At 39.2% G+C, this 18,445-nt stretch overlaps 1 pseudogene; it reads left to right on the forward strand.

Annotated features, from left to right (window-relative positions):
• The first annotated feature begins 271 nt into the window (after positions 1 to 271).
• LOC100687382 overlaps positions 272 to 18,445 on the forward strand; it is a 40,826-nt pseudogene continuing 22,652 nt past the window's right edge.

The raw sequence follows: 18,445 nt of genomic DNA on the forward strand, positions 1-18,445 counted from the left end.
GGGCTGCGCGGCTCCGGGAGCAGCTCGGAGGGGCTCGGGCGGCGGCTCCGCGGAGGGGGCTGCCGGGCGGAGCGCGAATCCAACAGCGCAGGCCCCAGCACAGGGCGCCGGGACACAGCCCAGGATCCGGCCTCCCCGGGACAGGCAGAGGCCGGGAGGGCCCAGGACCGCAAGGACGCTCCTGCCCCGAGCTGAGCAGATCAGTGGCTCCGCCCCGGAGCCTCCAGGCCCTGCAGACAGAGAGCTCCGGAGTTACTGCGGGGGCTGAATCCAGGTTTCCAGAGCTGCGGCAGCCACTGGGGTTGTTCCTCCTGGGACCTCACAGGGTAAGCAACCCCCACTGAGCCCTGCACCAGGCAGGGGGCAGAGCAGCTCCCCCAAGTGCTAAAACCTGAAAATCAGCACAGCAGGCCCCTCCCCCAGAAGACCTGCTAGACGGACAAGTTCCAGGGGAAGTCAAGGGACTTAAAGTATACAGAATCAGAAGATACTCCCCCGTGTTTTTTTTTTTTTTTCTTTTTGATTTCTGATTGCTTCCCCCATCCTTTTATTCCCCTTTCTTTCTTTTTCTTTCTCTTTTTCTTCTTTTTTTCCTTTTTTTCTTCCTTTTTTCTTTTTTCTTTTTCTCTTTTCTTTCCTTCTTTCTCTCTCTTTTTCTCCTTTTCCCAATACAACTTGTTTTTGGCCACTCTGCACTGAGCAAAATGACTAAAAGGAAAACCTCACCTCAAAAGAAAGAATCAGAAACAGTCCTCTCTCCCACAGAGTTACAAAATATGGACTACAATTCAATGTCAGAAAGCCAATTCAGAAGCACTATTATACAGCTACTGGTGGCTCTAGAAAAAAGCATAAAGGACTCAAGAGACTTCATGACTGCAGAATTTAGATCCAATCAGGCAGAAATTAAAAATCAATTGAATGAGATGCAATCCAAACTAGAAGTCCTAATGATGAGGGTTAACGAGGTGGAAGAACGAGTGAGTGACAGAAGACAAGTTGATGGCAAAGAGGGAAACTGAGGAAAAAAGAGACAGACAATTAAAAGACCATGAAGACAGATTAAGGGAAATAAATGACAGCCTGAGGAAGAAAAACCTACATTTAATTGGGGTTCCCGAGGGCGCCGAAAGGGACAGAGGGCCAGAATATGTATTTGAACAAATCATAGCTGAAAACTTTCCTAATCTGGGAAGGTAAACAGGCATTCAGATCCAGGAAATAGAGAGACCCCCCCCCCCTAAAATAAATAAAAACCGTTCAACACCTCAACATTTAATAGTGAAGCTTGCAAATTCCAAAGATAAAGAGAAGATCCTTAAAGCAGCAAGAGACAAGAAATCACTGACTTTTATGGGGAGGAATATTAGGGTAACAGCATACCTCTCCACAGAGACCTGGCAGGCCAGAAAGGGATGGCAGGATATATTCAGGGTCCTAAATGAGAAGAACATGCAACCAAGAATACTTTATCCAGCAAGGCTCTCATTCAAAATGGAAGGAGAGATAAAGAGCTTCCAAGACAGGCAGGAACTGAAAAAATATGTGGCCTCCAAACCAGCTCTGCAAGAAATTTTAAGGGGGACTCTTAAAATTCCCCTTTAAGAAGAAGTTCAGTGGAATATTCCACAAAAACAAGGCCTGAATAGATATCATGATGACACTAAACTCATATCTTTCAATAGTAACTCTGAACGTGAACAGGCTTAATGACCCCATCAAAAGGCGCAGGGTTTCAGACTGGATAAAAAAGCAGGACCCATCTATTTGCTGTCTACAAGAGACTCATTTTAGACAGAAGGACACCTACAGCCTGAAAATAAAAGGTTGGAGAACCATTTACCATTCGAATGGTCCTCAAAAGAAAGCAGGGGTAGCCATCCTTATATCAGATAAACTAAAATTTACCCCGAAGACTGTAGTGAGAGATGAAGAGGGACACTATCTCATACTTAAAGGATCTATTCAACAAGAGGACTTAACAATCCTCAATATATATGCCCCGAATGTGGGAGCTGCCAAATATATAAATCAATTATTAACCAAAGTGAAGAAATACTTAGATAATAATACACTTATACTTGGTGACTTCAATCTAGCTCTTTCTACCCTCGATAGGTCTTCTAAGCACAACATCTCCAAAGAAACGAGAGCTTTAAATGATACACTGGACCAGATGGATTTCACAGCTATCTACAGAACTTTACATCCAAACTCAACTGAATACACATTCTTCTCAAGTGCACATGGAACTTTCTCCAGAATAGACCACATATTGGGTCACAAATCGGGTCTGAACCGATACCAAAAGACTGGGATCGTCCCCTGCATATTCTCAGACCATAATGCCTTGAAATTAGAACTAAATCGCAACAAGAAATTTGGAAGGACCTCAAACACGTGGAGGTTAAGGACCATCCTGCTAAAAGATGAAAGGGTCAACCAGCAAATTAAGGAAGAATTAAAAAGATTCATGGAAACTAATGAGAATGAAGATACAACCGTTCAAAATCTTTGGGATGCAGCAAAAGCAGTCCTAAGGGGGAAATACATCGCAATACAAGCATCCATTCAAAAACTGGAAAGAACTCAAATACAAAAGCTAACCTTACACATAAAGGAGCTAGAGATAAAACAGCAGATGGACCCCACGCCCAGCAGAAGAAGAGAGTTAATTAAAATTCGAGCAGAACTCAACGAAATCGAGACCAGAAGAACTGTGGAACAGACCACAGAACCAGGAGTTGGTTCTTTGAAAGAATTAATAAGATAGCTAAACCATTAGCCAATCTTATTAAAAAGAAGAGAGAGGAGACTCAAATTAATTAAATCATGAATGAGAAAGGAGAGATCACTACCAACACCAAGGAAATACAAACGATTTTAAAAACATTATGAACAGCTATACACCAATAAATTAGGCAATCTAGAAGAAATGGACGCATTCCTGGAAAGCCACAAACTACCAAAACTGAACAGGAAGAAATAGAAAACCTGAACAGGCCAATAACCAGGGAGGAAATTGAAGCAGTCATCAAAAACCTCCCAAGACACTAGAGTCCAGGGCCAGATGGCTTCCCAGGGGAATTCTATTAAACGTTTAAAGAAGAAATCATACCTATTCTACTAAAGCTGTTTGGAAAGATAGAAAGAGATGGAGTACTTCCAAATTCGTTCTATGAGGCCAGCATCATCTTAATTCCAAAACCAGACAAAGACCCCACCAAAAAGGAGAATTACAGGCCAATATCCCTGATGAATATGGATGCAAAAATTCTCAACAAGATACTAGCCAATAGGATCCAACAGTACATTAAGAAAATTATTCACCATGACCAAGTAGGATTTATCCCCGGGACACTAGGCTGGTTCAACACTCATAAAACAATCAGTGTGATTCATCATATCAGCAAGAGAAAAACCAAGAACCATAGGATCCTCTCATTAGATGCAGAGAAAGCATTTGACAAAATACAGCATCCATTCCTGATCAAAACTCTTCAGAGTGTAGGGATAGAGGGAATTTTCCTCGACATCTTAAAAGCCATCTACGAAAAGCCCACAGCAAATATCATTCTCAATGGGGAAGCACTGGGAGCCTTTCCCCTAAGATCAGGAACAAGACAGGGATGTCCACTCTCACCACTACTATTCAACATAGTATTGGAAGTCTAGCCTCAGCAATCAGACAACAAAAAGACATTAAAGGCATTCAAATTGGCAAAGAAGTCAAACTCTCCCTCTTCGCCGATGACATGATACTCTACATAGAAAACCCAAAAGCCTCCACCCCAAGATTGCTAAAACTCATACAGCAATTCGGTAGCATGGCAGGATACAAAACCAATGCCCAGAAATCAGTGGCATTTCTATACACTAACAATGAGACTGAAGAAAGAGAAATTAAGGAGTCAATCCCATTTACAATTGCACCCAAAAGCATAAGATACCTAGGAATAAACCTAACCAAAGAGGTAAAGGATCTATACCCTCAAAACTATAGAACACTTCTGAAAGAAATTGAGGAAGACACAAAGAGATGGAAAAATATTCCATGACATGGATTGGCAGATTTAATATTGTGAAAATGTCAATGTTACCCAGGGCAATATACACGTTTAATGCAATCCCTATCAAAATACCATGGACTTTCTTCAGAGAGTTAGAACAAATTATTTTAAGATTTGTGTGGAATCAGAAAAGACCCCGAATAGCCAGGGGAATTTTAAAAAAGAAAACCATAGCTGGGGGCATCACAATGCCAGATTTCAGGTCGTACTACAAAGCTGTGGTCATCAAGACAGTGTGGTACTGGCACAAAAACAGACACATAGATCAATGGAACAGAATAGAGAACCCAGAAGTGGACCCTGAACTTTATGGTCAACTAATATTTGATAAAGGAGGAAAGACTATCCATTGGAAGAAAGACAGTCTCTTCAATAAATGGTGCTGGGAAAGTTGGACAACCACATGCAGAAGAATGAAACTAGACCACTCTCTTGTACCATACACAAAGATAAACTCAAAATGGATGAAATATCTAAATGTGAGACAAGATTCCATCAAAATCCTAGAGGAGAACACAGGCAACACCCTTTTTGAACTTAGCCACAGTAACTTCTTGCAAGATACATCCACGAAGGCAAAAGAAACAAAAGCAAAAATGAACTATTGGGACTTCATCAAGATAAGAAGCTTTTGCACAGCAAAGGATACAGTCAACAAAACTAAAAGACAACCTACAGAATGGGAGAAGATATTTGCAAATGACATATCAGATAAAGGGCTAGTTTCCAAAATCTATAAAGAACTTATTAAACTCAACAGCAAAGAAACAAACAATCCAATCATGAAATGGGCAAAAGACATGAACAGAAATCTCACAGAGGAAGACATAGACATGGCCAAGAGGCACATGAGAAAATGCTCTGCATCACCTGCCATCAGGGAAATACAAATCAAAACCACAATGAGATACCACCTCACACCAGTGAGAATGGGGCAAATTAACAAGGCAGGAAACAACAAATGTTGGAGAGGATGCGGAGAAAAGGGAACCCTCCTGCACTGTTGGTGGGAATGTGAACTGGTGCAGCCACTCTGGAAAACTGTGTGGAGGTTCCTCAAAGAGTTAAAAATAGTCCTGCCCTATGACCCAGCAATTGCACTGTTGGGGATTTACCCCAAAGATTCAGACGCAATGAAACGCTGGGACACCTGCACCCCGATGTTTATAGCAGCAATGTCCACAATAGCCAAACTGTGGAAGGAGCCTCGGTGTCCATCAAAAGATGAATGGATAAAGAAGATGTGGTTTATGTATACAATGGAATATTACTCAGCCATTAGAAACGACAAATACCCACCATTTGCTTCAATGTGAATGGAACTGGAGGGTATTATGCTGAGTGAAGTAAGTCAATCGAAGAAGGGCAAACAGTGTATGTTCTCATTCATTTGGGGAATATAAATAATAGTGAAAGGGAATATAAGGGAAGGGAGAAGAAATGTGTGGGAAATATCAGAAAGGGAGACAGAACATAAAGACTCCTAGCTCTGGGAAACGAACTGGGGGTGGAGGAAGGGGAGGAAGGCAGGGGGTCGGGGTGAATGGGTGATGGGCACTGAGGGGGACACTTGACGGGATGAGCACTGGGTGTTATTCTGTATGTTGGTAAATTGAACACCAATAAAAATTAATTTATTAAAAAACAAACAAACAAGCAAACAAACAAAAAAAACAAATACAATCACTCACTTCCACTGGATTACTATTTATTTTTCTACCAGTGTCCCAACCCAAAGGTCTGGTCCTTTCTGCACAATTCACTTCCAGCCTCCAAATTAATTCCTTGATCGATCCTATAAATACTCAAATTGGACTCAGTTCCTCACACCTAAACCATGTCTCAAGCTGTCATCCTAGTGATATCACTACCCTATTATGCTCTATGTCCAATACCCTTCACCACTCCTCTACCCAGGAGCACCAAACCCTTAAATGAATCAGCAATACAAAGCCAGTAAGATCCTGGCATGATAAAAACTTGAAGTTAACATCTCTAAGCTGCCTTACACCAAGTAATCAAAATTGCAAAGCCACATGCAGTACCCCAGAATCTTTGAAAATAGTGTGAGTTACCTGAAGTCTTATGAACCAGGATCAGAAGGATGACAATGGTCATTAAATAGGGCTTCATAACTGACAGATTCAAAGAGGATGAAGAGCACACACAGGGGGCAGAATAGATATCTCTTCAACAGGGCAATGTCCTGCTTTATTAGTTTCAGAAGTAGGCCAGGGTGTAGGCAGTGAACTAAAAAGGATGGGATATGTCTGAGGTCAGCCAGGCAGAAAGATAACATGTATTATATATCTCATCTGGGCACTCTGTGTTAAATGTGGGATCTTGCCGGTTCCCACACAAAGGTGGGCCTTCCTTCCCAGTAAGAGACAGTAAAATTAGAGCCAATTTGTATTTTGCATAAGACAAACTGGAATGAGTCAATCAGTAACCTAAACAATGAAAAAAATCTAATAATTTTAAGTAAAAAAGAAACTTAAAAATATATTTCTTCTTTTAAAAGATTTTATTTATTCCCAAGAGACACAGAGAAAGAGGCAGAGATATAGGCAGAGGGAAAAGCAGGCTCCCCACAAGGGAGCCTGATGGGGGACTCGATCCCAGGACTCCAAGATCACACTGAGTCAAAAGCAGGCACTCAACCACTGAGCCACCCAGGTGCCTCCCAATAATATATTTATACTCCTGTCAGGAGTATATCACATTAATCAGTAGTACTTAATGTGTATCCAGCACTGTACTATCCATCAAAATAAAGAAAAAAAAGAGATAAGGAAGAAATTGGGGATGGCAGAAAAGGGAAGAAAAGATGGAAGGTAAAAAACAAAAGCCAGGGGGCCCCTGGGTGGCTCAGTGGTTGAGCGTGTGTCTTTGGCTCAGGTCATGATCCTGGGTTCCTAGGATCGAGTTCCACCTCAGGCTCTTTTGCAGGGACTCTGCTTCTCCCTCTGCCTATGTCTCTGCCTCTCTTTATGTGTCTCTCATAAGTAAATAAGTAAAATCTTTAAACAAAAAAAATTCAGGGAGCAATGTCAGTGAGATGGCAAACTGGGAGATCCCAATACTCATCCCCCAACAACAATGTTTAATAGGTTTCCACTGATACGATTAGCTCTGAGGAACCACCAGAGTATAATGAAGAAGGTATAACAACTCAGTGGAGCACAAAAACCAAGGATACCTGCATAGAAAATTGTAGGAAGCATTACACCTGCATCACTCCATCCCATTAGCTTAGCAAACCTCAGCATCTAAAGGGATCTCCTCAGTGATGACCTCCTTATAAGGGAAAGGTAGAGAAGGACCCCAGAACTCTTTGCACTAAGGGATTAAGTAGCCCTCACTGCCACTGAAAACACCTGAAGCTTTTGCCTCTGAAGATCCTTGCAGTTTTCACTTATGCTAACTCTAGCCAGTAGAACTGCCCAGAGCCCACATTGCTACAAAAATACTATACCCAACAAAATATCCTCTAAAAGTGAAAAAGAGGGGTACTTGGGTGGCTCAGTCAGTTAGGTGGCTGCTAATTGGATAAAAAATAAATAGAAACAAGATTCAAGAGTCTCATATTAAATTTAAAGACACACACACAAAAAAAATTTAAAAACACACCTAGGTAAAAGTGAGGCCAAAGGAATGAGAGAGGGGTTCATGCTGCAAGAGCAGCCATCAAGGAAGTAAGTTTCTTCCCAGGAGAGCCAGGCAAGTGGGTGCTAGAGTCTAAGAGTCTCAGTCTTTCTCCTGCTGTAAGCCTACTAGCGGGTGCTTTTAACTAACTATGCTCATGGACATTGTTACAGACACTACTATGCTTCAGACCCTACAGGCACCTTGGGAGGTACCCAAAGGACTCCTTCTCATGTTGGTGCACCTGTTAAGATGTCACAGTCTCCATTTTTTTTGCATCTTATTGGCCAGGCACCTGGATTCAGGTGGCATGCCCCAGGACCCTTATTTGTGTCAAGAGCAACTTTTCCCATAGATCCTACTTCTCTTTTAGCCAGGGAGCACAGTGGGCAGTCAGCACTTGACCCCATGTTTGTAAGTGCTTTTCTTCCTTTCTCCTCATTGCTACTACTTTGCTTTCTCCAGATCCCTTATTGTCATACAAAGGGAATTTTTGAAATTAAATTAAAAGTGTACAAATTGTGGGCAGCCCCAGTGGCTCAGTGGTTTATTGCCACCTTCAGCCCAGGGCATGATCCTGGAGACCTGGGATTGAGTCTCATGTCAGGTTCCCTGCATGGGCCTGCTTCTCCCTCTGCCTGTGTCTCTGCCTCTCTCTGTGTGTGTTTCTCATGAATGAATGAATGAATAAATAAATAAATAAATAAATAAATCTTTAAAAAATGAATAAATAAAAATGTACAAATTGCAAAAGGACAGAGGGGGAGGGAGAGAAAGGAAAGAAGCAAAGCAAAGATATTCTGCACAATTGTAATTTTTAAGCAAGAGAGAACAAGAGTGGCTATACTCATATCCAACAGAAAAGGTATTCAGTCAAAAACTGTCACAACAGACAAAGAAATCCTTATGTAATGATAAAGCAGTTGATACATTAAGAGGATATAACAATTATAAATATATTTGCACCCAATATGAGAGCACCTAAATATATAGAGAGAGCAAATACTGACAGATCTGAAGGAAGACATTGATGGCAATAAAATAATAGCTGGGGGCTTCAAAACCCCACTTACAAAAATGGATAGAATAGCCAGACAGGAAATCAATAAAGAAATAGCAGAGTTCAGGGGCACCTGGGTAGCTCAGTCGGTTAAGCATCTGCCTTCAGCTCAGGTCATGATGCCAGGGTTCAGGTTCCCTGCCCAGTGGGGAGTCTGCCTCTCCTTCTCCGTCTGCCCCTCCCCCTGCTCATGCTCTCTCTCACTCTCTCAAATAAATAAAATCTTTAAAACAAGAAAAGAAATAGCTGAGTTGAACACTATAGACCAAATGGACCTGACAGACATACACAGATCTTTCTACCCAACAGTCGAAGATAGACATCTCTTAGTATACACTGAACAGTCACCAGGCAGATTGCATATTATGTCACACAGGTCTTAATTTAAGATCAGAATAATTCCAAGTACTTTTTCCAAACATAATTGAATAAAATAGGAAATAAATAACAGCAAGAAAGATATTCACTAATAAGGTGAAACTAAACAACATACTCTTAACCAAATGTTGGATCAAAGAGGAAATCAAAAGGGAATTTTAAAAGTATCTTGATATAAAAAAAACAAAGTACAACATATCAAAATCATAGGATTCAGCTAAGCAGTACTAAAAGTTTCTAGTGACAAATGTCTACATTAAAAAAGAAAAAAGATCTTAATAAACTGTTTAATAATACAACTCTAATAATTAGGGGAAAAGACTAAGCCCAAAGTTAGCAGAAGGAAACAAACAAAGATTAGAGAAGGAATAATTCAAATCAGAATGGAAAAAATTACAAACACAAATAATCAGCAAAACTGAGATTTTTTCAAAAAAATGAACAAAATCAACAAACTCTTAGCCAAACTAAAAAAAGAAACTCCAATAAAACCAGAAATGAAAGAAGACATTGCAACAGATGCCTCAAAATAAAAAAAGAATCATAAGGGACTATTATGAGCAATTATTATTTGGGAATTTACTAGCTACTAATTCTTGGGCTCTGTCCCAGATCTATTGAATCGGAAATTACAGAGGTGGACCCAGCAATCTGAGTTTTAACAAGTTTGAAAGCCATTGTTTTAGAAAGCAGAATTTGAGGCAAAGTTTGCATACTAACACTTTATTTGGGATGATAATCCCAGGATAGAGATGGGCCCTGGGAGATGCCTTACCAAGCTATCCATGGCTTCAAGAGAAAATATCATCAGTTGTTTGGCCAGTCAGAACAATGTCTCAGGGGAATAAAAGAGAACATACCCACTGGCTTCTTCCTGTCTCAAGGGCCCTTACTTGTCAAAATTTGCCTCATGGGCATTAATTCCCCTCCTCTTCTAAGTTGCATCAAACAGCCCCTCTGAGCAGTCACTGTAGAAACCAAACTTCACTCTCCAAGATGTGGCACTTCTTCAGGGAAGGTGAAGTATTCAGATGCTTCATAAATTTGCTTTGGTCAGGCCATGTGCTGAAGTTCTCACCACACTGGCATGATGCAGGCATCATATAGGAGCACAATCCTTGTTCCATCTGGCAGATATAGGAGTTGTGGTGATGTCAGTGGATGGTCAGGGCTCTCCTGTGAGTAAATGGCCAAAGGCCTGAGAAACAGATGGGGTCAAGGAAATCTTGGGGAGGCATATAAAAATAAGTCCATTTACCTTGATTCAGCAAAATGCCAAAAATAATGTAACAAAATATAATAAACTAAGGAATGTGATTTACACCTTAATTTTTACTCAGTTATCCATTGGCTTGGCCATGACATGTCCTATTTTCTGTGCACCTGCAAAAATTATGTCTTTTGGAACAATCTCATTCCTGGATATCTTTTTCTCATTTGGAAAGTATAGAAGATATCAATAAAATATTAATGAAAGTTTTAACCCCTGACAATTATGCATTGGATCATATTCCCAAACTACTGTTTAGAACCTCTATAAGTGACCTTGACTTCTTTAATAATTTTTAAATTGACAATAAAATTTCAAGGCACACTAAAACACCATAGTGTTGGTTGTTTTTCTCAAAGTGATTAAGCAAGCACATAACTTACAACTTATTCCAATGTGTGCTGATTAGCAAGGTGCTCTTAACATTGATGGTACAATGCCTCCAAATTTTTCAAGTGTTGAAATGTGCAAGAAAACATGTCTGAGATACAAGGAAATAGGTATGTATCAGGCCTGAGCTAGATGTGTTACACACATGATCATATTTATTGGCCACAGTTGTTAAGTTTATAGATCCTTCTTCACATGTATTATTAGATTATTACATTTATTATTATGATTGGTTCATTGATAGCTTTGAGTTATTGGTGGTTTTTCTTCTGCTTTCCAGGCAGCAGAGACCAAAAACTAGCTGCAGCAATTATGAAGGCTACAGAAAATACTGAAAATTTAGTTAAGGAAACATGGGATTCCTGGGCAGCTCAGTGGGTTAAGTATCTGACTCTTGATTTCAGCTCAGGTCATGATATCAGGGATATGAGAATTAGAGCATAGAGGCTGCTTGGGATTCTCCCTCTCCCTCTCCCATGTGCCTCCTCCTCTGCTTGCATGTGCACTTTCTCTCTCAAAAAAGACCAAAAAAAGGAAAGATAACATGTGACAAAGGGGAAAATTTCCACCAAGAAAAGCCATAGGCTGCCCCAAACAATTCCATTATTTCCCAGGAAAATCCACCATCCAGCCATGTGCATCCTCCCATCCAACAGATAACTCCTTCATGAAATTACAAATTATGGTGATCTAACACATTCAGTGGAACACACTTACTAAAAATTGAATGTAAAAAAATTGAATGTCAGAAATCTGGAATGAAGCAGATAATGGAGAAGGATTTATCTGTCCTTGCCTGGAATGCCTAGAATCTTCTTCATGGGTCATTTAAAATACATGGATTAGGATGATTATTAATACTAGTTGCTAAAACAAACAACCCTGAAAACTCACTGGTTCAAGAAAATAAAGTTAGTTTCTTGCTCATATCACACTCCATTCCTAGTCAGCTGACTCTCCTGGTTGCCTCAGGATGGTGATCCCAAGTGATGACTCAGGCATCTTGATTCTTCCCATTTCGTGGCCCTGCAATCTTTAAGTACTTTGCTTTCAATTGCACAATATGGGGAATGGGGAAAGCTGATGACTCATCAGAGCTTTTAGGAGCAAAGCCTTAAAGTGGCATATTTTATTTTTGTCCCTATTCTATTGGTAGAACTATTTGTATGGCCCCTGGCTAACTAACTGCAAAGGAGGCTAGAATGTGTAGTCTTCCTATGAACACAGGAATAAGCAATAGAATTTAAGAATACCTAGACACTTTTTGCCAGCCTAACCAAATTTTTATTTCACTTTTACTCCTATATGCAGGGCATTCCTCCTCTCTTGAGAGGACAAGCCAGAGTCTTCTCTAGCCACTATCTCCAGCTCAAAAATCCAGGATCTCCAGGTAATCGGTTTTCACAATTATTGCCTCTTAATAGTGACCTATAAACCAAAAAGACAGGTTCTCTGCTCCTTCCCCTGATACACACACTAGACAAAAAATGATGAAACAAAGACAAGACAATGACTTCCATTCAAAAAAGAGACAGAAGGCCCACAGAAGTCACTGGTTCAAGGCAATCCAAATTGAATCCAGATAGCTCAGTTATGGCAGGTGCCACCAATGTAAAACTAAGGACATTTAATTTATGAGGCACAAATTTTCTGGGAAAAAAAATCTTTGTCGTCATTGTTTTCTATGGATGCTGATTTCACTTTAGAAGTTTTCACCTCTTCTAGTGTTCTTCCTGGCCAAATCTGAAGTCAGACAGCATACCTCCTTGTGAGGTGATGCAGCCTTTAAAGCCTGCCTTCTGCTAAAAGATGGTGGCCATGAGTTGTTCTAATTCTCAGGAAGTCAAAGAATTCTCAGTAAAGTCTTATGGTTTTCTTGGCAATGCAAGTCTAATCAGTGGTACGAAAAGAGAAATAAGTTTCTTCTAAGTGCAACCATTAAGTACCATCATATTCTTTTCTTAATTAACCTCAGCACACGTAGAAGCCATGTCTTCAGATGTGGTTCAACTAGGAGGCATTGAAAGATCTTAAATGAACAAATCGTCCCTCATCATGAATATTTTTTAAATGTATTTATTTATTCATGAGAGAGACAGAGACATAGGCAGAGGGAGAAGCAGCTCCACCCCCTACCCCCGCCCCCCCGCCCCCCCCGCAGGGAGCCTAATGTAGGACTTGGATCCCAAAACTCCAGGATCACGTCCTGAGCCAAAGGCAGACACTCAACCGCAGATCCACCCAGGCGTCGCCCTTATGAATATTAAGACATAATTGGTTTTCTGTTTTGTCTTTAAAAATGTTTTTATTTTAATTCAATTTAATTAATATATAGTGGATTATTAGTTTCAGAGGTAGAATTTAGTGATTCATCAGTTGCATACAAAACCCAGTGCTCATTACTTCTTGTGCCCTCCTTAATGCCCATCTCTCAGTTAACCCACCCCCCTACCCACCTCCCCTCCTGCAACCCTCGGTTTGTTTCCTAGAGTTAAGAGTCTCTTAAGGTTTGTTTCTCTGTTTTCATCTTATTTTATTTTTTCCTTCTCTTCCCCTATAGTCATTTGGTTTTTTCCTTAGGTTTCACATATGAATGAAATCATATGGTGTTTACCTTTCTCTGACTGACATTTCACTTCACATAATATCCTCTAGTTCTTTGTAAATGTCATTGTAAATAGCTAGATTTCATTCCTTTTGATGACACAGTTTTGTAAAGATATAACTTGTTCCCAAATTGGTTTGATGTAATGCCAGCCAAAATCCCAACATATTTTTATAAAATTGAAAAAAAAAAAAAAAAACTGTGTAGAGGATAAAGGTCAAGATAGCTAAGAAACTTCTAACGGAAAATAAACACAATGGTGACTTAACCTACCATATATTAGAACTATTTATGTGACTATAATTGTTAAGATAGAAAATATTGATGCAAGGATAAACATAGTGACCGATGGCACAAAATACAGAGCCCAGAAATAGACCGTGTATATAGGGAATTTTGATATACAATGAACATTAATAGAAAATCAGTGGAGAAAAGAGACTAGCCAATTAGTACAGCTATAAATTTGGGTACTTATCAGGAAAGTGCAATTATTTCCCTGCCTCTCATAAACATAAAAGAAATCTACTCCATATTAAAATTTAATATAAAAAGCAAATTTTAAAAACTTTATAAGCAAAGAAAGCAAGGCTGAAAATTGTTAATTTCTTTCACTTATCCACAAATACATACTGAATACCAATTACATTCCAGATCCTCTGGGAATAGTTGGAGCTTCAAAGATAAAAAAAACAAACTAAGGGGTACTTGGGTGGTTTGGTTGGTTAAACATCCAACTCTTGATCTCAGCTCAGGCCTTGATCTCAAGGTCATGTGTTCAAGCCCCACATTGGACTCCATGCTAGACATGCAGCCTACTTAAAAATAATAATTATAAAAAATGACAACAAAACAAACTAAAATATTCAGGAAATATAGATTAATATCTTTCTGGCCTTGTTTATAATAAAGATCCTTTTAGAAAAACACAGAAAATGCTACTGACATTTTAAATAAATAAAAGACTGACAAATTGACAACAGAGTGGTCCTATCCAGTGAGGAGATCCTGATCTGAGGCCCAACCATATTGTCAGTTATTGATCTATACCTTGGTTGTATTAGGCCAAAATTAAAATTGTCCAGATGCTTTTATAACTTACTAGAAAAAATGATAATAAGTCTAAAAACAGTTTAATTTATATAATTTTGTTTCATACTAAGACAGTCAGTATTACTCAGCTTTTCTTGCAAAAGATTATCAAACCACAAATACAAATTCCACACATTTCATATTTTCATTATACATGTCTTTATTGTGATGAAACATAAAGCATAGTATCAAGTTCTTAAAGTTAAAAACATGTTACATGTAGATATAAAATGAAAAAATTTCAATGATTTTGTTCAACTCATAAAGAATGAAGAAACCAGTAAGATGTTAAGACTGGTTAAGGGAAACAGTGATGAATTATAATAAGCCAAATGAACTCTGAAGTAAATTTGCAAATAGATGTAAACCTGTTTAGGATCCTGAAGGGCAATAAACTATAATGTTCAAGGCTCTTTCCCACCACACAGAAAACAAGGGCATCCAGATGCATCAACTGCATCTGTATCTTTGCATTGTTATGCATGGGAATAGTTTGTATGACTCTTAAAAAAGAATTTTTGCAATTATATCAGTTTTCTATGGATAACCTCTATCCACACACAATTTCTAAATAGACTTTGTTTCTAGAAAATTATTTAATTGTACACACCCTTATTAGACTTAAAATCCCAGGAGGATCTATTAGATCATGTCTAGCAGTCCTCTGAAAAGACATCCAGTAATCTCTTACACTTATTTCCTAATTTTGGATCATTTTTCTTAACAATTTTTGATAGAGTGATGCCTTTCTGAACATAGCTTTTTTTCAAAAGACTTACAATGCATATGTAATACTCCAAAATGCTTTGCTTGGTAATGGTGTTTTGTTTTGTCTTTGAAAGGAATAAATTCTTTGATCTCTAAGATATAGATTACCTTACATGTTAGCACAGAGTTGTTCATTATATGACTTTAATGTTAACATGTACTCAGTGCCTCCTTCTAGATTCATTTTTATTGTTTACATAACAGTCATTTCATCTACCCTTTTGCCCTTTGTAATCCTAAACATACTCTGACTAGAAGTTCTCTTTTAAAATCTGTTATATTTTGGACAGCAGGAGAATTAATTTCCATAAAATGGAGTAAATCTGCTGAAAAAGTTTTTTTTTTTTTAAGATTTTATTTATTTATTCATGAGAGACACAGAGAGAGAGAGGCAGAGACATAGGCAAAGGGAGAAGCAGGCTCCATGCAGAAAGCCGATGTGAGACTCAATCTTAGAACACTGGGATCACGCCCTGAGTGATCTCTCTTAGATATTTTGGAACATCCTGCCCTAAGAATAAAGCAGGAAAATAATACTAGTTTGAGATCATCTCTGGCCACCAATTCCACAGTATACTAAGTGACATTGTCATTTAAAATAAGCTAAACAGAGATCAGGCATTCTTTTTGACCATTTGACTAATAACCGCACAGAGTAGAGTCTTACCTAAAAAACAGTAGGCCTGAGTTTTCTGGGGTATAGGCAGTGAGTGTTAACAGACAGGCAAAATACACGGATGAACTCAGTTAATAGTCCCTACCTGAAATACAAAGCTTTTCTGAGCTCAGGCGTGGAGCCGTGGAATGGAGATACAGAGGAGGGTTGGAAAGTTAAGACTGTGTGTGAATTCAGTCCACATCCTGCACTCCACCTCCACCCTTCCTTGGATCTTACAAACTATGCCAACTTGTTGCACAAGAATGACCAGACTCAAAAGTTTAAAATAAAAGCCTGTCATTTATTAGAATTGTTTCTCAGGAAGGAAGAAGTAGAATGCCCACCAGGCAGGGGCCGGGAATCACACCACCCCCATGCTTATTAACACATCAAAATTACAGGGTTTCTTTTGTAACTTAACGTACCTAAAAGTCCCTGTAAGATTTGTGTTGTTGAGCTGTGGAGAAAGTGAAACTGGAGAAGGAACGCTGCGAGAAACTGGTGATCTTCTGGGGAGAATGATGTGAACCTTTCAAAATAGCAAACATCAAAGACAGTATCTGATAAGAGTACTATTAGCAATCAAAATGCAGACAAATACACGTTTGAACAAAGGAAATCACATTACTTGTTGAGAAAAGAAAAGGTGAATGGAATTGAAGATTCCTAAAAGAGTAAAAATGTCCATTCAAGGAAAAGAGACATTAAGGGTTTCCTAATTAGTTGCGGTTTTTCACTTTACGAATAGTGAGCCCTCTCTTTTTGGCTATGCAAAGGCTGATTTCATCATTAAATGGAGATCAATCGAGTTGTAACTAAAAGCACATCTTAATGGTTTGGACATGAACTGACATTAATCGGGGGATTCAGAATGAACCCAAGTTTCTGAATTGAGCAATAGGATGGATTGTAGGTGTTGATTACTCAAAAGGAAAGACAGGGAAAAGCCAGGCAAATAGAGTTGGAATTCAGTTTAAGTCACTTGAACCTGAGATGGCTGAGTAACCCAAGAGAACCTAGCAAATACACAAATCAGTATGTGAGTCTGGGCCTCAGAGATATTGTCTGGGTTGAACATGTAAATGCAACTTGCCCAAGATCATATAGCTTCTGAGCAGTGATGGGAACAGGGGACAACCTTTTGACTCCACATTTATGCTTCTTTCTCTAAGACATGCAAAAACCAAGGAAATGGGAATCTGTGCTTTAAGTCTAGAATTCCACAATCATTTTCCCTCTACAAAAACTGCTAAAGAAGAAAGTCTGAAGTATTACATTTCAACTGTGCTGAACCTGGGACCAAATATTAAAAATTGTGTCTAATCATGCTACTTAGGACAGAAAATTTCCATGTGCCTTCTTGAAACCTGGCTTCTGCCAAACCTCTATCCACTATCTGACAAATATGTCTGAGTGTCAGTGAATCTCAAAGATATAAACATCATTAAATTTTCTCACCAGACTTCTAAGTCCCGTAAAAATTACAATCCAACTCTATAAAGTGGTCATTTAGTGAGTGCATGGCCTTTGATACATTGGTTTGGGCTGAAATTGACATTTGTCTGATAATGGGAAAAGCAGGTAAAATGTCTATGGTGGAAAAGAGAGAAAAAATAGGGAAGATGACAAAAAATATTATACGGCAGATGGCAGCAGAAGAAACCCCCAAAAATGACTAAGGGGGACACTCAAGAGAGAAACGAAGGCAAACATGACAAAAACTTCAAGAAAGGAAAACAATGTTGAAATGGTGGCTAGAGGCAAAGTGGTAAATGACAAAACCCAAAGAATGGTCAAGCTTTTCAACAAAGAAAGCATTGGTGAGCAAAAGGAGGGCCATTTCAGTGAAGTAATGTGCTCAAAATTCAGATTTCTCTTAGTTGCAGTGAGATTAGGAATCTGGAACTTAGAGGACTTAGCTGGGAACACTGGTTCTAGATGTTTGGATCCAAAGAGGGGGAGCTGAAACAATAGCCATGGAAGTGGAGTATACGTAATACAATGAAAATTCCATAGCATGTCAACTATTAGTTGTGACTAAGTTTGGAGTGGAAAAACAATATCCCTAAATTCTCAGGAATGAAAGAATCTTAAAGATTATCAACTACAGTGTCCAGTTTCTGTTCCAAATCCCCCTTTAACACCATAACCACAACCATTTCTTTCTCACACCCAGAAATGGTCCTCCAGACTCAAAACCGGGAGAATCCTCAGGGACAAGCCTGTTTAGTTCACGTTCCAACAGCTCTACCTCTTAGAAAATGGTGCCCTAATTTGTCCAACAGATTCCTACACTCAATTCTATATTCACCCATCTGTATGGTTCTGGCTTTTACCGAGGACACCATATCATGCCAATAGACAAGGATGTTTCTCTAGATTTTAGAGGCAACCCTCTTGTCCTTGTCCTGATCCTATAATGCTTACTCATAGGACTCGGGAATCTCCCATACATATTTACTAGATCATCCAGACTCAATCCAGTTGTCACCTATCCTTCTGCAACCTC

Source organism: Canis lupus, chromosome 24 (assembly GCF_011100685.1).
Source record: "Canis lupus familiaris isolate Mischka breed German Shepherd chromosome 24, alternate assembly UU_Cfam_GSD_1.0, whole genome shotgun sequence".
Taxonomy (NCBI): domain Eukaryota; kingdom Metazoa; phylum Chordata; class Mammalia; order Carnivora; family Canidae; genus Canis; species Canis lupus.